The sequence below is a fragment of the Pantherophis guttatus genome, chromosome 3, assembly GCF_059756535.1.
Source record: "Pantherophis guttatus breed Tessera chromosome 3, ASM5975653v1, whole genome shotgun sequence".
Taxonomy (NCBI): domain Eukaryota; kingdom Metazoa; phylum Chordata; class Lepidosauria; order Squamata; family Colubridae; genus Pantherophis; species Pantherophis guttatus.
In genome coordinates this window covers 15,411,197-15,435,114 of record NC_142065.1, presented here as the reverse complement: position 1 = coordinate 15,435,114, position 23,918 = coordinate 15,411,197, and the positions used below count along the sequence as shown (strand labels likewise).

The 23,918-nt window shown below is 43.7% G+C and overlaps 1 protein-coding gene across 4 annotated transcripts in view; it reads left to right on the top strand.

Moving 5' to 3' along the window:
• The window catches only part of ZNF831 (zinc finger protein 831), a 78,636-nt gene that overhangs the window by 14,458 nt on the left and 40,260 nt on the right, over positions 1-23,918 (top strand). For all 4 annotated transcript variants that reach the window (XM_034433115.3, XM_087889052.1, XM_034433116.3 and 1 more), the window contains exon 3: positions 8,576-8,699. The gene's annotated coding sequence lies outside the window, so the exon portion shown is untranslated. The remainder of the gene's footprint in view (positions 1-8,575; positions 8,700-23,918) is intronic.

Below are 23,918 nucleotides of genomic sequence, written 5' to 3'. Positions count from 1 at the left end.
GCCTTGTGCCTGAATCAGCCCGGGAGGACGATTTCCTGGAAGATTTTGAGATGTCGGAGGATGAAGAAGAGATTCAGGACAAGCCGGCATTTCCCGGTCTATTTAAGCCTTCCTTGTTTCGCTCTCTCCTACGCAAGGCAAAAGCTGCCACTAATATGGATTCCACACCTCTTCAGGGCTCCTCTTCTTCTAATCCATCTGGTCCCAACAGTAACCTGTTCAATCTACCTCAACCTGATGAGGACTTTGTTCCATGTCCAGATCTTTTCTGCCAGGTTGTTCAAAAGCCTTGGGACCGCCCCGCCTCGTTGTCGGGTCCGAATTCATTTGATCGTAAGCTCTATGCCTCGGCCCCTGCGCTGGATGCCCTCCTGCAGTTACCTTCAATTGATGATCCGGTGGCGAGTCTTACATCGTCTTCCATCCTGGTAGGTGAGGCTGGGGATGGTCTCAAGTTTGAGGACAAACGAGCCGAGATGGGTTTTCGCAAAACACACCAAGCGGCGGCTTGGGCCATTCGTGCTGCAACCTCCTCATCATTCTTTAATCGGGCATCGCTGGTGTGGTTACGTCAATTGAAGGACAGGCTTCCCCCTGAGGACGCACGATTACAGCAGGACCTGGCCAAACTGGTCGCAGCTGCTGAATATTCGGCTGACGCGTCCTTAGACGCAGCTAAGTTTGCTTCCAGGGCATTAGCTTCAACTGTATCTTCAAGACGTCTCTTGTGGCTCCGTAACTGGAGAGCTGACGCCAAGTCCAAATGGCGCTTGACTGCTGCCCCTTACAAGGGCCCTGCCTTATTTGGCTCATCCCTGGACTCGGTGCTGGTCGAGAATAGGGATAAGAAGAAGGTGTTACCCACGTCCTTCCGGCGTCAGGACAGACGCTATGTTCCTTATAATCGACAGCCCTTTCGACAAGACCACGGCGCCGGGGGCGCCTCTTATTACAGATCTTCGCAGTCCCAGTACCAGTCAACTTCGGACAGGGCGCCCTTTCGTGACTGCGGTCGCCGACAATCCAACTTCAGGCGACCTTTCAGACAGTCAGCGGGCCGTTTTTCCAGGCGCGGTAAGTGACTCACCGCCTCTGGTCCCAATCGGGGGCAGGCTCCAGGCATTCTCTCACCTGTGGCCATCTACCACCTCGGATGCCTGGATTGTCCAAACTGTCACCGAAGGGTTACGTTTGGAATTCACCACCATGCCACAGGACTTTTACCTTCAATGCCCTTGGCCACTTCAGCCGGAGAAGCGTTCTCTTCTGTTGCTGGAAATTCACCATCTCTTGCAAATCCAGGCCATAGAACAGGTTCCATTGCATCAACTCAAGACCGGCTTTTATTCAACACTATTCCTGGTACCGAAATCCTCGGGCGATTGGAGAGGCATTTTGAACCTTCGACGTCTCAATCAACACATCTTGTACCGTCGGTTCAAGATGCATTCCCTCAAGTCTCTGCTGGGTTGCATTCGTCCGGGAGATCTGATGCAATCTGTAGATCTAAAGGAAGCGTACCTGCACGTCCCTATTCATCAGTCGCACAGGAAGTTCCTCCGGTTTGCGTTTGGAGACCACCATTTTCAATATCGGGCGATGCCTTTCGGCCTTTCGTCCGCTCCGAGGACGTTTACAAAGTTACTAGCGGCAGTAGCGGCGTCGCTCAGAAAGGTTCCTGTTCGTCTGGCGTGCTACCTCGACGATATTTTGATCCTGTCGTCTTCTCCCGAACAGGCGACCCAGGACCGGGAGCTAGTACTTCAGTCCCTTCAAAACCACGGGTTCACTTTGAATCTTGCCAAAAGCCATCTTGTTCCCACATCGAGTATCCTACATCTCGGAGCAACAATAGATTCAACACTGTGTGTGGTCTCCCTATCTCCCGACAGACAAGCCAGCATTCGGGAACTGACATCTCAAGTCTTACTACACCGGACTGTGACCTTACTGTCTCTCTCCCAGCTTCTGGGGAAGCTGATATCTTGCATAGACATTGTTCCGTGGGCGCGTTTCCATCTTCGTCGCCTCCAATGGTTCCTACTCCCTTACCAGAGACAAGGTCGAGCGGAGTCTCTTCTCAAGGTAAAGGTTCCAGCTCCAGTTCGCCTTTCCCTGAGGTGGTGGCTGTCTCCAGCCCTCAACAAGGGTTCTCCCTTTCTCGAACCAGCTCGGATGGTGTTGACTACAGATGCAAGTCTGCGAGGCTGGGGGGCTCACCTCGACCGTCAGCTAGCCCAAGGTGCCTGGTCATCGGCGGAAAAGCTGCACAATATAAATTGGCTAGAGCTCAGAGCGGTCCGTCTCGCCCTGATACACTTCAAACGCCTTGTATATCGCCAGGACCTTCTGATTCTAACGGACAATGTGGCCACCAAGGCCCATATCAACAAACAAGGGGGGACCCGCTCCTGGGCACTGATGCAGGAGACGGAGCGTCTTCTGTCATGGGCAGAGCTCCACCTCTCGTCGATAAAAGCCGAACACATCTCGGGGACTCTCAATCGAGAAGCAGATTGGCTCAGCAGAGACCAAATAGATCATGCCGAGTGGAGGTTGGACCCCGGCTTGTTCCAGGACCTGTCCAGGAGGTTCGGCCTTCCCCTAGTGGACCTGTTTGCGACGGCAAAGAACACCCAATTGCCGAGATTCTTTTCCCGCTATCCATGTCCAGCAGCGGAGGGGCTGGATGCTCTTCGGAGTCAGTGGCCCAGGGGCCTTCTTTATGCCTTCCCTCCCCTTCCTGTCATCACCAAGGTAGTGCGGAAGGTCATTCACGAACGGGCGAACCTTCTACTAGTAGCACCATATTGGCCCCGTCGAGAGTGGTTCGCCGATCTCAAGAACTTATCAGTCGAACCACCGTGGAGGATTCCACCAGACAGGGTAGTACTAACTCAAGGAGCCATCCGTCATCCGGAACCAGAATGGCTTCAATTAGCCGTGTGGCATTTGAGCGCATAAAGCTCATTAAGGACAATTTGTCGGACGATGTTATCTCCATCATTCAGGCAGCTCGAAGGCCATCAACAATTCGTATTTATAATGCCTCATGGACTGCCTTCACGAGATGGTGCGGAGATCATCACGTAGACCCCACAACTGCTTCTGTTCCGGACATCTTATGTTTTCTGCATGCGGGTTTCTCCAAAGGCTTGGCCCCCGCAACTCTACGCCGACAGGTGGCGGCTCTAGCCACTGTCCTGTCAGGAGAATCTCGTGTTCCTCTGTCTCAGGACCCCAGGATCCGTTCCTTCCTCCAAGGGGTCTCAAACTTACGGCCTCCACCGATTCATCGCTACCCCACTTGGGACCTTACCTTGGTGTTGCAGGCCTTGACGGGTCCTCCGTTCGAACCCCTCGCTTCGTCCAGTCTACGCTATTTGTCTTTAAAGATGGCCTTTTTGTTAGCAATAACTTCGGCGCGCAGAGTATCCGAAATTGCGGCCTTGTCCATGAGAAGTGATCTCTGCATCTTCTATCCTGACCGGGTTGTTCTACGCCTCGACCCGGCTTTTGTTCCCAAAGTGAATACTCGTTTTCATCGAGCCCAAGAACTTGTCTTGCCTAACTTTTGCCCGAACCCGCGTCATCCGGCTGAGAAGCGGTGGCATACTCTAGATGTGAGACGGGCATTGAGAAGATATCTTAAAAGGACTGCCCCTTTTCGAAAGACTGAGGCTCTGTTGGTATCCTTCCTTCCCTCTTCCCTGGGTCAGAAGGTTTCTTCAACCACAGTAGGGAGGTGGCTCAAGGCCTGTATTTCTAAGGCATATGACTTAAGAGAGGCCCCTGTCCCGGGTGGTATATTGCCCCATTCTACCCGTAGCGCCGCAACCTCTGCGGCTTGGGCTACCCAGGCTTCGGTAGATGATATTTGCCGGGCGGCCACATGGTCTTCCCTTTCATCCTTTGTAAGTCACTATAGGCTAGATAAGTTTGCTTCTGCAGATGCTGCCTTTGGCAGAAGGGTATTACAGGCTGTAATCTCTCCACAAGGCCAGTCTACGTCTTAATTCCCTCCCTTTTCCTTCTAACTTGGGTATATCCCAGAATAAGGAGTGTCTGAACGGCGAGTAGGAAAATGGTCGTTGCTTACCTGAACGACCCTTTTATACTCGACGTTCAGACACTCCGTCCCTCCCTTTCTTGGCCGTGCCTGGCTTTGGTGGAGGTCTGCTTTTTCTCCCTCTGTAGCTGTCTGCTTCCTGTGTGTCTACCTGATGGAGTTTCTAATGGTCGATTCTGCTGCTATTGAGCCAAGTTGTCTTCGTGAAAAGTCTGAGGAGGAAGCAGGAAGTGAGGAGGATGCAGCTCCAGAGGGATTTGATTGACACTCAGCTGAGCAAATAGGAGTGATCGTATCCCAGAATAAGGAGTGTCTGAACGTCGAGTATAAAAGGGTCGTTCAGGTAAGCAACGACCATTCTATACAAAGTTGGCTTATTGCCCCCACAATCCATGTCCTCAATTTACCTACCTCGAAAGGATGGAAGGCTGAGTCAACCTTGAGCCTGGTGAGATTCGAACTTACACTAATTGCAGGCAGCTGGCAGCTAAGTGTTAGCTAAGTGCTAGCACTTAACAGCACTTTAGTCCGCTGCACCACCGAGGCTCTTATTATTGCCATTTTCTATGAAACCAAAATTAAAACTAGAAGAAAAGGAACCACTTTTGTATTAACTTCGATAGATTGTAATAGGTTGAACTATGTAAAGTTCAAGGACAACTCACCAGAGACAACTGAAAAATAATGAATCTATCTTTGGATGTAGTTCTCTTGAATACTCAAAATGGAATAGTTTTGATTCTCTACTGTTAGTATTTTGTCTTTATTGAATACTGGATTTATTGGTTCTTTTTCTTTTGAAAGTTAGAAAAAAATCCTTGTTCTAAGCATCCTTCACTAACTTCAATTTATTTGAGCGTTTACTTTCTTGACACTGACTATACAGTTTTGGATTATCTGTCTGTACTTCTCTTCCCATTACTTTGTAGTTTTCATATGTTAATTAGGCGTTTTTGAGTAGTCACACTGGCTTCTTTTACTAGTTCTTATGTTTTGTGCTTTTAATGTTTCTTTTTTCCATAAATTTTATGAACTAATTTTCTTTGTCTTTTTTTTTCTTTGAATGGCTTAAGAGGTCTCATTTTAGTACTACTTATATTTTCTGCAATGCACAAGTGTTTATCTAAAATCTTTATCTTGGCTTTTTTTTGCTTCCATTCTGCAAAAGATTCATTTTAAAGCCCTCCTAATAAGGATATGCACTGGCCAAACACGATTACACCAGTCCATATATGATACAGCCCATCCTGTCTCAGCAGTTTGTTATATAGGTCAAAAAGACTGTTGTGCCAGACCCACATTTCTGTTTACAGCATCTGTGTAGCCAATTTAGTATTCTTTCTCTTTTCACTTATCTTCCATAGTTGGATGAGAATGCCCTGGGGTCTTGAGCTTTCTTCCAAGGTTATTAAATGTGATAGTCGCAGCTGTTCTTTGCAGTGTCATTTGTCCCCACCTGTATCAACAGGAAGAGATAATTATCAGTGAACTTGTTAAATCTTGAAAATTGTTTGGTCATGTCCACGAACCTGGGACACATCTCCCTTCGTGAGCTGATGAGTCCAGTCATCATCCATCTGTTTCCGTTGCTTTTAATAATGAAATACCAATAACCAGAGCTATTCTTGTCTGCTTGTGGGGCTGTGTCGCAGCTCCTGTCCTTGGGAGTTCATTGTTTTGTCTTCTGTATTGCAGAATTTGCAGTATTTCTTTTTCTTCGCTTCAACCCTCAGAGTCTACTACAAATCATAAGTGCATTTTCCATTTTATGCAAAAAGGGGATTCCTATAAGGGGTTTGCAGTCAGTCATAAATGTAGACATTATTTTTTCTCTAACCAAAGAGGTTAATTTAACCATCTCCACAAATTTCATCTTCACCATCCATTCCTCCATGGTAAGTAGTGCTGACGTTTTCGACTTTTGAGCATATAATACATGTTTCCCTGAAAATAAGACCGGGTCTTATTTTCTTTTGACCTCTGAAAAAATGGCTAGGGCTTCTTTTCGTGGGTGTCTTAATTCCCCCCCCCCCATGTACCTGTAGGTGGGGGGTGCGAGTGGCCCCTTGTGCCAGTTTCTCAAAGGGTCACAGCAGGCCATCCCACCATCCACAAAGCAGCTGCTTTGCAGGTGCCACTCAGGCCGCCGCCTCCAGCAAGTGTGGCCACTTTTGCAGCCACAAAAGTGGCAGGAGGCCCAGCGATGCGTCCCACACGGGCCCACATATGGGCCTCCTTGTTGCTTGCAGGGCAGACAGCACGAGGTGAGACGACGCTGAAGGGGTGAAAAGTGGGGAGGAACTTGACCCACATGCCCTTACCTAATGGTCGCACCGGCCATCCACCTGAAACAGCCTTGTGGCGGCTACTCCGAGAACCCTGCCCACAGCCACTTCTTTTGCGGTTGCAAAGACTGGGAGGCTGAACAACCCGCCCCACATGCCTCGCGCTGCCTAAACTAACATTCGCACGAGCAATCCACAATTTTTTAAGCGGTGTTTATTTTGTCCCAATCCACGTGGTCCGGAGCAGCAAAGAAGAGCTGCCTTTTCTTTGCAAAAAAGGTCCCTCGTTGCAGGAGGTTTTGGATTCCGTGCTCTTGGCTGGGATATTTGCAACCTCCTCTTTCCAACTATCCCACTGAAACAAAAGTGACGTATGCCTGTTTTTCACCCAGATGCTCATGGCAACATTGCCAGGGTGTCACATGGTCAACATTCAGTAGAGAGAGCACATTGCCGCCAGCCGAGGTTGGATTGGATCTCTCTCACACACAGACACAGACACAGACACAGACACACACAGACACACACATAGACACAGACACAGACACACACACACAAAGGTCCATCACCCCCCCACCTCCTCCAAGGCAGCCACATCCTTCACTAACCTGCTTTTCAGCTCTGTTCACTGCTGCATGTGTAGGGCAAGAAGTCCTTGGGATTACGGTAAAAAAATACCATAGTTCAGACCTTTCAACTTCTCATGAAAAAAAAAATCTCGCGAAGTTGGAAGGTCTCAACTATTTTTTTTTACCGTAGTCCCACAGACTTCTTGCCTTCCACACGCAGTGGAGAACGGAGTAGAAAGCAGGTTAGTGAAGAGATGTGGCTGCCTTGGGTGTGTGTGGGGGGGTGAGGGACCTGTGTGTGTGTGTGTGTTTGTGTGTGAGAGAGAGGGTGGAGGAGGAGAGAGAGGGTGTCCTGCGATCCCAAATAAAGAATCATTGGTAGGAAAATGTGTGTGTGGGGAATTTTCCTGTGTTATCCTGCGCAGGGAAGGTGGAGGTTTGTTCCCAAGCTACAACAGAGCATTGCACTGGGAGGCCTCCATGGGTAATACCAGTACTGAATTGCATATCTTGCTCCAGTGAGAGGGGTACAGGCAGGAGGCTCGGCCATGGAAGATGGGGTTTTGGGGTGATCTCCCACTGCCTCCTGCTGCAGGACCGCCATGGAGGTTGTTCAGGATAGTGTGACTACTGGCGAAGGGGCCCTGGCAAGCGGGCGGTTGGGGAGGTGCTCTGGAGATTTGTGCCGAGTTGCCTGGCCCTCACTGGCTCAGCTGATCTATGGGCCACAATTAAGGGTCCGAGCCGCCATGAGATGACTGAAAAAGGGAAGGGCTATCTCCTGTGCTGGCCACAACCACCCCTTCACTAGGGCTTATTTTTGGAGTAGGGCCTATTGTATTAGGCCCACCCCCCAAAATCAGGCTAGGGCTTATTTTCAGGGTAAGTCGTATTTTTGGGGAAACACGGTAGTCTTCCTATAGATGTCATGTATAAAAGCAAAGTGCCATTACTTTTTTTTTCTTAGTGCTTTTCCATTAGTCCCCAAAGAAAAGTCTCTGATTTCAGTTGTACTTTAACTTATACTTCAGCAATGAATTTTGGTCAGGTTTCTTTCTTCTTTTTTGAGAGAGAGTGTTTGGGACCCTTAAGGATGGGAGTAGAAGTTACTTGCTTCCAAGTTTCCTTTCCCATTGCCAGCCCTACAAGATAGACCAGCCCATATATAACTCTCCCTGCAATCTTGGCATTTCAAGCATTTTATTCATTGTCAATTTGAAATCATACAAAGCAGTTTCAGAAGTAATTAATTAAACATTGATTGCAAGAGTATTATCAAACCTGCTCCTTTATATTTTAAATAGTGCTTGAGTTATACATGGCTATAAGGCTTTTAGTAGATTGAAGTATCATTACTTTTACTATGTCTTAAAAATGACATAGCTGAGTTACCTGCTGAGTTTTTTATATATATATTTATCTGTTTTTCAAATGTTTCTCTGATGGTTTGAAACCCAGTCGTTTCATTTCTTTACGCCCACACAGAGCTGCAGTAGTGAGACACTGTACAGTACTTGGAAAACCGAATTACAAGCAAGAGCCATTAAAAACTCTTCCCACGTCAAATGTGGGTAGAAACAGCCCTCTTCTTTCTTCCCTACCCAGAGCTCACCTAATGCCTCCTAACCTTTTGTGGATTGATGTTTTTACAGATTAAGAAAAAGAAAGCTGGAGAAAAAGATGATGATTCCGGATTACTCTTTTTTGTTGTTCCTCCTGTGCTGTCTCAAAGAACCCTAAAACTCCTCTTTGGCCTATGGACTTGGTCATCTAAAGGTTAGCAAAAGCTTCATTGATTTTAAAATTTAGAAATTTTAGTGAGAATCTGCAAGGAACAGGCTTTTTACTTCAGTAATTTCTGGCTACGATAATTGCTTGTACATAATTTAATTCCCTAAAAACCTGCAAAAGGGTTCTATCATCAGAATCTTTAGTTTCTTTGGTTCAGCCACACACATGTTGAAATCTAGATTAAAATACTAGGTATGGTCATAGAAAAGGCATATCTGTTGATGATGTTGATATATAAACCATGGTCAGCCTGCACTTTTCTGGCACAAAGCACATTAGAATTATTTCTACCAATTTTATAGCAAATCCCTTTAAAACACATTTTTCTGCAGCTTGTTATGGAAAAGCAGAATAGTATCTTTCCTTTCCCACTGACAGTACTGATAAAAATTTAATTTTCTGCAAAATAATTCATATTGTACTTCTGTTATATGATTTACCTTAGGTGAAAAAGGAAAGTATATTCATATTAAAATGATAGTATCTTAAGGAAATTTTTATTTATTATGTATAATGCAAAGACTTGTTTTTCTTATAACAGTTTTTGTAATATTTTAGCTTTGCAAAAATATGACAGGAAATCTAAATTGTCTTGTATGTGTAAATGAGTAAGAGATGCTTGTTTCTTTTGCTTTGGAATCTAAGGAGCTTTAAAGTTTGTTCTAGAACTCTCAGTATTAATCATAATAATTTGGTCTCTCATGTTATAATGCACTATAAAATGGCTTTTATTATTTAGCAGAATATAATGTGCAAAGATGCATCAAGTAAAGTACTCATGTTCAATATAGGTAATGACCTGTGACAATAAAAACACCCATAAAATGTTAATTATTCTTCAGCACCCAAAAAAAACCGCTAGCCACATGTTTTATAAGCTTTCTTAAGCCTTGCTATTTTATTATAGGGGTAATTAACTTTTAGCCTTCCACATGTTGCTGAATTAAAGCCAGGTGTTCTTGGCCATGTTAGTTTTGGCTGCATATTTGGAGGGCCACAGGTACTATAACACTGTTTTCTAGTTACATAATTCTATGTAACTAATTATCCAGAGTCAATTTTTTGTAAGATAGATTCTTCGAAAGTTATTAGTATTTCCAAAAATATATGTAGTTTATGCCCAAATGACTTAGACAGAAAGTCATTTTTTTTCTTTCTTGTAACCTCTTTGTTTCTCCTCTCCCATTGTGTTGCATTTGTATTTGTTTGTGTTTCTCTGTGTACTGGGAAACACAGGCTAAGTTGCATGTACTTCACTCTAAGTCAGCAGTCACCAACTGGTGGTCCGCGGACCACTGGTAGTCCGTGAGAAAATTTTGGTAGTCCGCAGAAAAATTATTTGCATTTTTTAAATATTGCACTAAATCGGGATCCTCAAACTATAGCCCCTGGCCCAGATACGTGCAATGAACATTTGTGTTGCTGCACAGAGCCTCCCCCTTCGGGGTCTTTTTGTGCAGGTTGGAGGGGGGCAGAAATTCCAACTTGGGGTCTGCTTCAGCCTCCTGGTGCAGGACTTCGGGCAATGGCTGGAAGGAAGTGCAACTGGTGGCAAGGAGCCAGAGGGCCATGTTCCAGTGGGACTGCCTCATGGCCTGGAACTGGCTGATCATGTCAGCCCGCTGATCCTCCAGGCGCCGGTACCTGGCCTTGCACTCCTGCAGGTCTTCCTTCTGCTTGGAAAGCCTGTGGTTGTAGTCCTCACTGAGTTCCTTCTGCTGAGCCTCCCTCTTGGTCAGATACAATTTGAACTGAGCCAGCTGTTTTCCCAACTGTTTCTCATGGTGGCTGCTTAGCTCTAACAACTGCTTCCTGTTGGGGCCCTAAGGAACCTGGGTGGGCAGGGGAGGAGTGGATGGCAGGAGAGGGGTGAGTAGAGGCTGGTGAGATGCCCTTGATGTAAGTGACATTGAGTTGGCCATCAAGTTGGCCATGCTCACCCAGTCACATAACCACCTAGCCACGCCCACCCAGCCAGTCATTAGGCAGATCATATTAGTGGTCCGTGGGATTTAAAATTATGAATTTAGTGGTCCCTGTGGTCCGAAAGGTTGGGGACCCCTGCTGTAGGTCACTGAGAGGGGGGGGAGGCAGGGAGGGAGAGAGAGAGAATGGAGCAATTGGTAGTAATTTTTCAGTAAGTGTGTTATTTCTAGGCTAATTATCTGGTTATTGCTTTGTATATAGGCTTAACATCCGCCACAAAAAAGGTCAGAAACTTGGGCACAGTCACGTGGTAAACCATTCAACAACCACTATGACCTATGATTGTAATTCTGGGCTCAGTTATAGTCATAAATTGATTACCTACAGTGAAATATTTGAGTGAAGGCTTGTTAGTGCCTTCATTTTTAAAAGCTGAAATATTTGGGAGAATAATTGAGCATAGTTAAATTACTTGTTTTTCTTACAATGTAGTATTTTACTCAAATGGAAGCTTCTCTGGGACGTATTCAAAGAGAAAGCAAATGTTAACTATGATGATATTTCATACTGAGAATAAGTTGCTGTCCTAATTAAACATTCACAAATCTGCTACTCTGATTTCGTGTTTTAGTATCCTAAACATCTCTGCATCCCTTGTGAAATATATTTGTTCAATTTGGACAAGTATTCCTGAGGTTGGAGCAAAGAGGACTTCTCTTAGAAGTTCTGTGGTACCTGCACCCACTTTAAATCATGTTTGAAATGCTAATGCTAACTAGTATGAGAAACCAAATTTGTTGAATTTCCAACTCTCAGTGACCAAAATCTCTCAGCAGACTACAGGTAGTCCTCAACTGACTAGAATTGAGCCCAAAATGTCTTTTGCTAAGTAAGACAGTTAAGTGGAATTTGCCTCATATTTATGATCTTTCTTGCCACAATTGATAAGTGAATCACTGCAGTTGTTAAGTTAGTTACACGGTTGTTAAGTGGATCCAGCTTTCCCATTGACTTTGCTGGTCAGAAGGTCACAAAAAGTGATCACATGACCCTGGGACACTGCAACTGTTATTAATATGTCAGTTGGGAAACAGTTGAATTTTGATCAGATGGCTATGGGGGAATGCTGCAAAGGTCATAAGTGTGAAAAATGGTCATAAATTGTTTTTTTTCAGTGCTGTTATAACTTTGAATGGTCACTAAATGAACTGTTATAAGTCGAGGACTGCCTATATCAGTTTGGGTTATGGATAACCACAGGATTTTGCTAATAGCAAAAGAAAAATATGGGTTTTTTTATATTTTTGCTTTTGATGTAAGTTTTGCATGAAAATGGCGTCCAGCGATCACAGGAACAAATATTAATTTGCAAGAAACCAGATATTTAATGTTATTTCTATTGAGTTATACTTTAATAAAACAACTTTTAGCATAAACCAGGCATATTAACACAATCAAAACATCGATCTTGATTTCTTCATATGTTTTAAACGTAACTTCATGAATGCCAAGTATGACTCAGTGTGCTACTTCAGGGTTCTTGTTTCTGGTATCACCCAATTCTTGAATGATTTTTTTAAACAGGAAAGTAGCAGACATCAGTCTGAAAAAATATCAGTCAAATTAAAAAAAAGTGTATTGGGAAAAGACAAATACCCAAATCCCATTTCAAGTAGATGATTAGAAATCTTAATGATACTGTTGGTGTTAAAGGCAGAAGGATGTTCATTTTGGGTTTTTAAGCGCTTGTGTTATTTCTCTCCCTGTAAGCATGGAGATAGATAAACAGATATTCATGTATATACTATTTGGAATGGCGTTCATTAATGCTTTCATTCTATTCTTGCTTCCTGCTGAATTGTGAGACCAATTTGTAGTTACTGAAAATCCTTACGAATTAATGTTTTCCGTTACCATAATTTTATTTTTTTATTTAGTTTGTCAAACATGTACGAGATAACAGGTATAAGTATAAACATGGACATGAGCACAGGTAATGAGTACAAATAATTGGTGACAGTGAGACAGGGACGGTAGGCACGCTATGCTTAGGTCAGACCGTAGGCGGCGTAGTTCTAGGTTGTCCAAGCCCAAAATTTCAAGCCTGGTGTGGCATAAGATATATTGTGAACAGAGGAGTAGAGTACTCTTCTTGTGAAATACATCTGGACCCGCTCAACTGTATTAATGTCCGATATACACTGTGGATTCCAGGCAGATGAGCTGTATTCGAGAATTCGTCTGGCAAAGGTTTTGTATGCCCTAGTTTGCAGTTTGATATTATCGGAGAAGAAGCTTCGATAATCAACAATAATCACCAATAAAATTTCTATTTAGTCTCAAGCTGCTTCATTAAGACTGTGTTGTGATATAAAAGTATTTATGTCTTTTTTGCCTTGCATCACTACACTGTATTGAAGGACACTCGAGTATACTGAAACTATTCAATCAAATAGTGCTTCTAGGTTGGTGTTGTGGAAAATACATATGCTTTACTCAACTTCAGGGAAGAAGTGAAAGTAGATCAGCTTCGCCCTGTACCAGGATAATATGGGCAAATTGTATGCATTTGGTTAATACGTGTTAGCAGTCAACAGAACAAAAGGCTTCCTGCATCAAAGGAAACATTTAAATTCTTAGTACGGTCAGACCTGTTTGTGGATTTTTAATTTATATTTTGGTACATTTCTAGTGAAGGCCCACTCTTGAAAGTTTTTTTTTAAATATTCACATTTTCTTACCAAAGCTGTGATATCTTGTTATTATCACCTCCTCCCTGCAAATACCAATTTCAGCATTGTATTAAATCTGATAAATCCCTTCTTTTCGGAAAATTGAAATTAAAGTAGAAAATCTGCTCTTCGTAGAACAAGTTAGATTGGTAGTATCTTTATTAATTTAATTTGCATGTAAATAAATTTCAATACTTATTTGCTGATCCTTCATTATACACAGCCATGGAGCTTGCAGAATAAATGTATATGTAAGATATAATTTATATATTTAAAAGTGGTGATATTGATTTGAAATAAAATGTTTAAATGTTATAGTTTATACTAATCATGGTCATAGAGCAAAATATAGAAAAGCATGTTCTTTTTTATTATTGTTTAAAAACCATCTGAGATCCAGTTTGTCTAGTAGTTAAGGCATCAGGCTGGAAACCAGAAGACCATGACCTTCCTGGGCACAAAGCCAGCTGAGTGACCTTGGGCTAGTCTTTCTTTCAGCAGGCAATGGCCAACCACTTCTGAAAGACTTTGCCAATAAAATGGCAGGGACTTGCCCAGGCAGTCTTCAAGAATCAGACACGATTGAATGGGAGAAAAAAAACCCCCAGTAATCTAAAAGGAAATTAAATGCACAACTAGTGGGAAAAAGAAGAGATCCCTTTGGTTTCTAACCATCAGGTTTTTGTTAAATTGAACAATTGAGGTGCTAAAATGCAGCCTTGTCAACACCTTTAGAAAGAGGTATAGGTTTGGTTAGTGACTGTTGATCTTATTTGGGTGCAATTCTGTTCAGGCAGGTTAACATAGTTTCAGTGGTGAGTTGCCCCCGGTTCGGACCGGTTCGCAAGAACCCACCCCTGTGTAGTTTACATTGTACCATAAAAGACTTAGGTGATGTAATGTATATGCTGTAAATATCTAATTGTGAAGAGGTATTTTGCACATTCCTCATGTGGCATTTTCTCACATGGAATTTGTTTGAGTCTCCTGGTTCCTAATTTTGATTAGCATTCATGTTGTAAGCTGAAACAGAAAATCCGAGGATTTATTTATTTATTTATTTATCAAATTTATCAAATTTCTATACCGCCCTACTCCCGGAGGACTCAGGGCGGTGAACAGCCAAGATAACTATCGTCCAGTCTCCAACCTTCGCTTTATTGCGAAGGTTGTTGAGAGTGTGGTGGCGCGACAGCTTCCACAGTACCTGGATGAAGCTGTCTATTTGGATCCGCTCCAGTCCGGTTTCAGACCTGGGTACAGCACGGAAACGGCATTGGTCGCGTTGGTGGATGATCTCTGGAGGGCTCGGGATAGGGGTTACTCCTCTATCCTGGTCCTGTTAGACCTCTCAGCGGCTTTTGATACCATCGACCATGGTATCATGTTGCGCCGGCTGGAGGGACTGGGAGTGGGGGGCACCGTTTTGCGGTGGTTCTCCTCCTATCTCTCCGACCAGTCGCAATCCGTGTTGACAGGGGGGCAGCGGTCGACCCCGAGGTGCCTTGTTTGTGGGGTGCCACAAGGGTCGGTCCTCTCGCCCCTCCTGTTCAACGTTTATGTGAAGCCGCTGGGTGAGATCATCCGTGGTTTTGGGGTGGAGTTCCATCAGTACGCTGATGATACTCAGCTGTACATCTCCACCCCAGACCATCCCAACGATGCCTTGGAAGTGATGTCCCAGTGCCTGGAGGCCGTGTGGGTCTGGATGGAGAGAAACAGGCTTCGACTCAACCCTTCCAAGACCGAGTGGCTGTGGCTGCTGGCGTCCCGGTATAGCCAGCTGACGCCATCGCTGGTTATTGGGGGTGAATGATTGGCCCCCACGGAAAGGGCCCGCAACTTGGGCGTCCTCCTGGATGCACGGCTGTCCTTAGAAGGGCATATGACGGCCGTGGCCAGGAGGGCTTTTTATCAGGTTCGCCTGATACGCCAGTTGCGCCCCTTTCTGGATCGGGACTCCCTACGCACAGTCACTCAAGCACTCGTCACTTCTCATCTGGATTATTGTAACGCTCTCTACATGGGGCTCCCCTTGGGGTACACCCGGAGGCTCCAACTGGTGCAGAATGCGGCCGCGTGGGGGATTATGGGAGCGACTGGGCGCTCCCATGTGACTCCTCTCCTGCGCGAGCTGCATTGGCTTCCAGTGGACTTCCGGGTGCGCTTCAAGGTGTTGGTGATCACCTTTAAAGCGCTCCATGGCTTAGGGCCAGGGTACTTACAGGACCGCCTTCTGCCACCAATAGCCTCCCACTGGCCAGTTCGCTCCCACAGAGAGGGCCTCCTCAGGGTGCCGTCGGCTAGACAATGCCGGCTGGCGACCCCCAGGAGGAGAGCCTTCTCTGTGGTGGCACCTACCCTTTGGAACAATCTACCCCCAGAGATACGAGTGATCTCCGACCTCCGGACCTTTCGTCGGGCCCTAAAAACTCATCTCTTTCAGTTAGCCGGTCTCTCTTGATTTTATGATTTTATGGTTGGTTTTAAATTTTGATATGGATTTTAAATTGATAAATTTTAAACTATGGGCCAAATTTAATTATTTTAAATCTATTTTTAATCGTATTTATGTATAAATGTTTTTATTTTGGCTGTTCACCGCCCTGAGTCCGAAAGGAGAAGGGCGGTATAGAAATTCGAATAATAAATAAATAAATAAAATACAGATAATACAAACATTAAAAGTCCATTAAAATTATTAAATATTTTGGCCGAAAAACAAAGTAAAACACCCAATTTATAAAACAAATCAAACAATTTAAAAAATTTAAAAGGGAGAGTTAGGCCAGGCGAGCCTGCTGAAATAAAAAAGTTTTGAGAGCACGACGAAACGTGTGCAGATCCGGGATCCTCCGTATCTCTGGGGGGAGCTTGTTCCAGATGGTAGGTGCCCCCACAGAGAAGGCTCTCCCCCTGGGGGCCGCCAGTCGACACTTTGGCCGACGGCACCCTGAGAAGCCCCTCTCTATGGGAGCGTACTGGTCGGTGAGAGGTTATTGGTAGCAGGAGGCGGTCTCGTAAATACCCCGGTCCGATGCCATGGAGCGCTCTAAAGGTGGTAACCAAAACCTTGAAGCGCACCCGGAAGACCACCGGGAGCCAGTGCAGCTTGCGCAGGAGGGGGATCACATGGGAGCGCCACGCCGCTCCCATAACCACCCACGCGGCCGCATTCTGGACCAGCTGGAGCCTCCGGGTGCTCCTCAAGGGGAGCCCCATGTAGAGAGCATTGCAGTAGTCCAGGCGGGAAGTAACGAGAGCATGAGTGACCGTATTTAACGAGTCCCGATCCAGAAAGGAACGCAACTGGCGAATCAGGCGGACTTGATAAAAAGTCCCCCTGGCCACAGCCGTCAAGTGCTCTTCCAAAGACAGCCGTGAGTCCAGGAGGACACCCAAGTTGTGAGCCCTCTCCGTGGGGGCCAGTGACTCGCCCCCAATAGTCAGTGATGGCACCAACTGACTATATCAGGATGTCGGAAACCACAGCCACTTGGTCTTGGATGGGTTGAGCCTGAGTCTGTTTCTCCCCTCCAGATCCGCACGGCCTCCAGGCACTGGGACATCACTTCAAGGGCATCGTTGGGGTGGTCCGGGGTGGAGATGTACAGCTGAGTGTCGTCAGCATACTGATGGTACTTCACCCCGAAACCACGGATGATCTCACCCAGCGGCTTCACATAAATGTTGAACAGAAGGGGCGAGAGGATTGACCCTTGTGGCACCCCACATACAAGGGGCCTCGGGGTCGACCTCTGCCCCCCTGTCAACACGGACTGCGACCGGTCAAAGAGAAAGGAGGAGAACCACTGTAGGACGGTGCCCCCCACCCCTAACTTCTCTAGCCTGTGCAGCATGATACCATGGTCGATGGTATCAAAAGCCGCTGAGAGGTCTAATAGGACTAGGACAGAGGAACAACCCCTGTCCCGAGCCCTGCAGAGATCATCCACCAACGCGACCAATGCCGTTTCTGTGCTGTGCCCCTGCCTGAAGCCCGACTGGAACGGATCCAGATACGACGATTCATCCAGGTACTGAGGGAGCTGTCGCGCTACCACTCTCAACAACCTTCGCCACAAAACGAAGGTTGGAGACTGGACGGTAATTTGCCAACACTGCTGGGTCCAGGGAAGGCTTCTTGATGAGAGGCCTCAGCACCGCCTCTTTCAAGGCGGCGGGGAAGACACCCTCACTCAGAGAAGCATTTATAATCCCCTGGAGCCAGCCTCATGTAACCTCCTGAGAGGCCAGCACCAGCCAGGAGGGACACGGGTCCAGTAAACATGTGGCTGCGCTCAGTCTGCCCAGTATCCTGTCCACGTCTTCGGGCGTCACAGAATCAAACTCTTCCCAGATAATACTCAGAAGACCTGCCTCTATCCTCCCCCTGAATCTACCCAGTCAGAGTCCAGGTTTTCCCGAATGCATATTGTTGCATATTGTTGTGTCTCACTATCCCTTTTTGTTGTAATGTACAGGGTCTGCTCATTAGAATAATAGCCAGAACCTTCCATAAGTCATTTACGGAAACCGCTATGTTGTTTTTCAACGAATGCATTTGTAATAATTTCAGATTATGAAGGATCCTTGTGTCTCTCTTACTGGTTGTAAAAATAATCTCTCTATTGTGTCTCTTATTTAACACATAATGTTTAAGCTGTTATTGATCAACATTTTATATACGACCTATGCAATAATAGTTAATATCCTTGGCTCATCTGGGTACAAGAGAGGACTGATTCACTCTACCCTGCTAGCTTTGGCATATAAAATGAAAATTTGAATCGTTTGTAACTGTAGAAATTGTAGACTAATTGTCCTTGAGTAAATTTCCTCCCTGTGTATATTTAAAGAAAAAGATCCCTTACCATTTAGTTTGCAGTTTTGTGCAGTTACAAATCCAGAATGATAAGACATGAAAAAATATTAGAAAGACAGGAAGACCATGTTTAGTGGTAATAAATAGCCACGCTGTAGCATTGGATCTTTATGAATTTGAGGCTGATCTGTTTCTCTTCCCCTCTACATAGTTCAGAGATGAGGCTGAAATATTCTACTTTAGAAGTTAACCACAGTTTCTTATGGTATGTTCTGATTATGGCTAATTTAAAATAAATCAGGCTAAAATGTATATGTTTTGTTATATAATAAGTGCAATAATGGCTTTCAATAGTTGTGGACAGATCTCGGCATGTGAATATTCTCCGGAATGCAAGGTACCCTCAAAAGAACAGAAAATATCAGCACTACCAGCCAATCTTCCATATAAGCCACTAAATTCTAGCCTTTTACTCCGTAAATATTACATAAATTATATTGCTTTTACTATTTAATTCAAGCCAGTTGTTATAGTCATCCACTTGGCAGCTCTGATCATTAAAAGATTTTGTCCTGACTTATTTGTATAGGAGCACAATTTCTGCATTTAAAAATAAATTGCTCTTCCTATGAGACAGAACGAATGTGAATTTTATTTCTCAACATTAATCTATTTGCTAGATTTTTTTTTTCCAAGTTCAGATTTACTAGAATCTATGAGAGGTCCACATTATTCTCTTAAATACTTTCAGATTATCAAAGGGTGTCATATATGGTGGTTTGTACAGGTGGTACAAGTTTGTTAAGCCTAGTACAGCTTAACAACCGCAATTGGGACCAGAATTTCTGTTGCTAAGCGAGATGGTTGTTAAGTGAATCATGTCTGATTTTACAATCTTTTTGTTAAACAAATCACTGCAATTATTAAACAGATCTGGCTTCTCCATTAACTGTTTGCAGGAAACTAGCTAGGAAGGTCGCAGATTGTGAACATTAGGTCTTGGGATGTTGATGTTGGGATGTAAATCCATGACGGTTGTCAAGCACACAAATTTTGATCACTTGATCGTGGGGTGGTGGTGCTGCGACAGTCAAGTGTGAGAATCAGTTGTCAGTCACTTTTTTTTACTGCTATTGTAACTTCGAAAGGTTGCTGAATGAATGGTTGTAAATCGAGGATTACCTGTACGTCGCTATACATTGTCTGGCTGTATTGAATATTGAAGTGTTGCTTTGTTATTTTGTTTCCTGGCAGCTGTGAGTTTTATAATTTTGTATCTGTTTTTATTATTTTTAATGTTGCAAGTTGCTCAGGGTTACATGTGTGAGAGGGCAGCTATATCAATATATAAATAAACAGGAGGAAAGGCAAGAAATATCAAAGAGCAAGCTAACTAAAGCCACCTGATGAGCCTGGAGAACTAGGAGGCAGATAACAAAAACCAGATTTTTATTTTTTGTTTAGTGACAAGGGAGATGTTATGTGAATACAATAAATGTCATAAACAATGAATGCAAGCATACCTTGGAGATATTTAGGTCTTGGTTCCAGTCCAGTGCAATAAAGCAAATATGGCAATAAAGAGAGTTATATAAAATTTTGGTTTTCAGGTGCATATAAAAATTATGTTTACCCTTTCCTGTAGTTATGGAGTGTGCAGTAGCATTATGTTTAACAAAAATGTATGTACCTTAATTAAAATAATACTTTATTGCAAAAAATGCTAATCATCATCTCATCTTTCAGCAAGTCGAAATGTTTTTGCTGGTGGAGAATCTTGTAAGAAAATGCCATATCTGTGTAGCACGGTAAAGCAAAGTGCAATAAAAAAATGAAATATGCCTCTACCTGTAATTATGATGGGTTAGAGTTCTGTTAGTATCAAATAATTAAGAGGTACTTGGATAGCTATAGTAAGGCCATACTTAGACTGAGACTTAGACTAAGTTTATTGTCACTTTGAATTTACACTAATCGGCATACATTAAAATGAAATTTCATTGCATGCAGCTCTCAAAGGATCACCACCTCCAATATACACCACATAAACATGACCAAAATATAAATAAACAATTAGATATAAATTATGCATATACCCACATATATTATATGACACAGAGAAACAACACAGTCTAGTTTGGATGTATAGTTTGGATGTATACAGCCTAGTTTGGATGTACTTGGCGAGAAAAATGAATCTTGCGAGTTTACCAGACCGGAGATGGCATAGGGAATAAAGCTGTTAAGGAATCTTGTAGTCCTGCTAGAAATACTTCGAAATCTCCTCCCAGACGGGAGCAACAGAAACAGACCGTAAAGTGGTTGTGTGGGGTCTCTGAAAATGCTTTCAACTCTAAGCACATAGCGCTTATAAGCAATATCCTGAATAATAGGAAGTGAGCTTCCTATAATCTTCTTGGCTGTCCTCACCACTCTCTGTATGGACTTTCTATTTGAGGCACTGCTGCCACCAAACCAAACAGTGATGCATTTTGTTAAAATTTTCTCAATTATGCCTCTGTAAAAAGTGGCTAGGACAGAAAGAGAAATCCTGTAGTATTATCAAATGCTACCTACCTGGTATAAAGATCACAATACAATTTATATTACTTCCTTTATGATTCAACTATGAAACATTTCTGGGGGTATATAACATTTAACCTTGCTTAAGACTGGGACTCTTTTGCATTGTTTAGGCCCAATGATCCCTGTTGTTATGCTTGTCAATAAGCAATATCTTGTGGCATCTACTGTATCTCCAAATGCTTTGATTCCTTTTTAAAGTGGGCATTTTCTCCACAACACAAAATAAAGATTAGCTTTTTCAGCCTACCAACTGAGATCTATTTTTAGTTTTTGGCATCTCTTTCTTTTGTCCACAATATCCTTTTTTCCTTCATCTTTCTGCATGTCTATTTAATTGTGATTGTTCCTCTGCTGGATTCCATTTTAGATTGACCTGCAATCTACTGTTGGGTCCATTTAATTAGTTCAAGATGAATAGATTACAGAGTATGAATTGAGCCTTTCTTTGTTAATTGCCAGTAATAATGGAGACTCTTTCCAGTAATTTTTTTAATCCTAGGACTGTATGTTCTTATGGTAAAATGAAATGCTATTTACAACTGCTCTTATCTTTTTTGTAAAGAAGGTGTTCTCTTCATGCAGTCCATGATTATTGGCATCCAAACTCTAACCATTAGAGCAGGGGTGTCAAACTCAAGGCCAGGGGACAAATCCAGCTCACGAGGTGCTTAGATCTGGCCCACAGGGCCACCCTGGAAATAGCAAAGGACTGGCCCATGGTGCCAGCAAAAATGGAGCTCAAGAGGGCCGGAGCGACCCTCTTGAGCTCCATTTTCATTGGCAGAGGGACGCCGTCGCATCTGAAAATGGAGCTTGGGAGCTCCGTTTTCACTGGCAGAGCGCTCGGGCCACCACAGGCACCCCCGACATGAGTGACATCGAGCTGGCCACATCTACCCCGGCCTCCTGAGGTCAAACACAACCCTGATGCAGCCCCCAATGAAATTGAGTTTGACACGCCTGCATTAGAGAGTCTTGAACCTTGTGACTAACAAGTATATGGGCAATATTCTGGGTTCTTTTAGACAGGGAATTACTTGTATGAATTGTTTCCTAATGTTCTGTATAGTAGTGCATTCTTCTTGACTTTTCTTGAGAAATATGGTGAAGAGAGAAAATCTAATTGACATATTTGGCACAAAGCATGACTTCTGTGCCTGATAATTTAAATTATCTTCTTGGCATTCTTCTCAGTCATTTAATAGTGTTTTTGAGATGTGCTGCCTTGATCTGTATGTAGTATTAGAAATGTAGTAATTGCACAAAAATATTACAATAACAGCTGGGTGTGAAGAATGAACCAAGTCAATATCCTTTTCAGCAAAACCTGACCTTCTATGTTGCTTATCAGTCTGGAGAGCTGACATTCCGATCTGGGGCTAAAAATGACTCTAAAGTTTCTGGACCAGAGGATCCTATAATTCAGCCGGTAGCTTTTATAATAGTATTCTGGTTTATATAAAACTCTGCTCCTGCAAAAGGATAAATTGCTTCATGCCTTCAAATATCCAAATCGTAACCATATGTCTTTTCATACACAAGAATCTTTTTTAGTGCATTTAAAAAGATGAAGCAATTATCTTTTTGTAACACAAGTTAGGAAAACAGTAATTGTTCTAACAGATGTTTCACCCCCCCCCCCAATGCTATGGTAGTAAAGTGCAGAACCAGGTTTTTTTCTATGGAAGGACCATTGCCAAAAGATATGGAAACTTGTCACTGATTTTAAGCTGCCAGTGTACTCTTCAAGCTTTTATGCTTATTTGGGATGATTCGCAAAGGCCCACAGGGACAGATATTATTCACTGTCCCAGAACAACATTAATATTCTTTAATGCAATAGGTCTTGCCATTAGATGATCCAGTCTAGAAATACTGTACAAAGGGACAAACTTATTTTTTATCACTATCCATTAAGGACATTAGTAGAGTCCTAACCTCCATGTGGTTTGCTATTAGGCTCATTATATTTGATCAAGAGTTTTGCAGGATACAACAGTTCCAAACATTATACAAATGGTCAATTGTCTTTGGTTTTCTCCTTCTAAAGTACTTTATGATTATTTTATATCAGCTTGTTTATCCATTTAGCTATGGGCATTTGCACAACCCTATTTTGGATCAGCTGCTGTGATAATCCCAATGTCTCACAAAGCTTGCTATTGATAAAAGACCTTGAATTCCTGGTGTCAAGCGGGCCTAGGAGCCCTTTTAGTTATGTAGGAAGTTTTCAGCGTGCTGCTGCTGAAAGTATTGTGATAAAACTAACCATAGGGCTGCCTTCTGAAAGAATCTCAAAAGGGTATTTGCAGCAAGCTGAATTGATTTAGATTTTCTAGAAGGAAAACAAACCCAAGTTTCCTAATATTGTCTCATATATTTAAGCTGCTATGGAAACTCAGTTCCTAAGATTTTGAATCGTTGTGTTCCATATCATGTATGGTCAAACTTAACTTCTTCTGAACATGAGATTTGGAAGAATGTTCAAATAGAAAAGTTGTCTGGGTATAGGTATTGTATTAATTTTATAAAAGTGTGAATGGTCTCAGATGGCTTTTATCCACATTTTTCTTGTTAAAAATATTTTAAAAGATAAAGAAGTTTTGTGTAATTAGGAAGCCCTTTTAACTTGTCCCCAGAATGTATGTTTATAATCAGATTATTTTACTTGTCAAGATAGTGTATAGCAGGGGTGTCAAACTTGATTTCATTGAGGGTCGCATCAGGGTTGTGTTTGACCTCTGGGGGCTGGAGTGGGCGTGGCCATGTAGGTGAGGCCAGCTCGACATCACTCGGGTCAGGGGCACCTGTGGCGGCCCAAGCGCTCTGCCAGTGAAAACGGGCTCCTGAGCTCCTTTTTTGGCTGCGACGACCTCCTGAAACCCTCTGCCAGGGAAAACAGGGCTCAGGAGGGCCTCACGCAGCCCTTCCAAGCTCTGTTTTTTGCTGGCAGAGGCATTGCGGGCTGGTCCTTTGCTGTTTCCAGGGCAGCCTCCTGGGCCAGATCTAACCACCTTGCGGACTGGATCCGGCCTCCGAGTCTTGAGTTTGACACCCCTAGTATATAGAAAAAAACATTCATGTTTTCACAACTTTCTTCTCCAGCTAGAAATCTTTATGGGAGACTTCCACGTT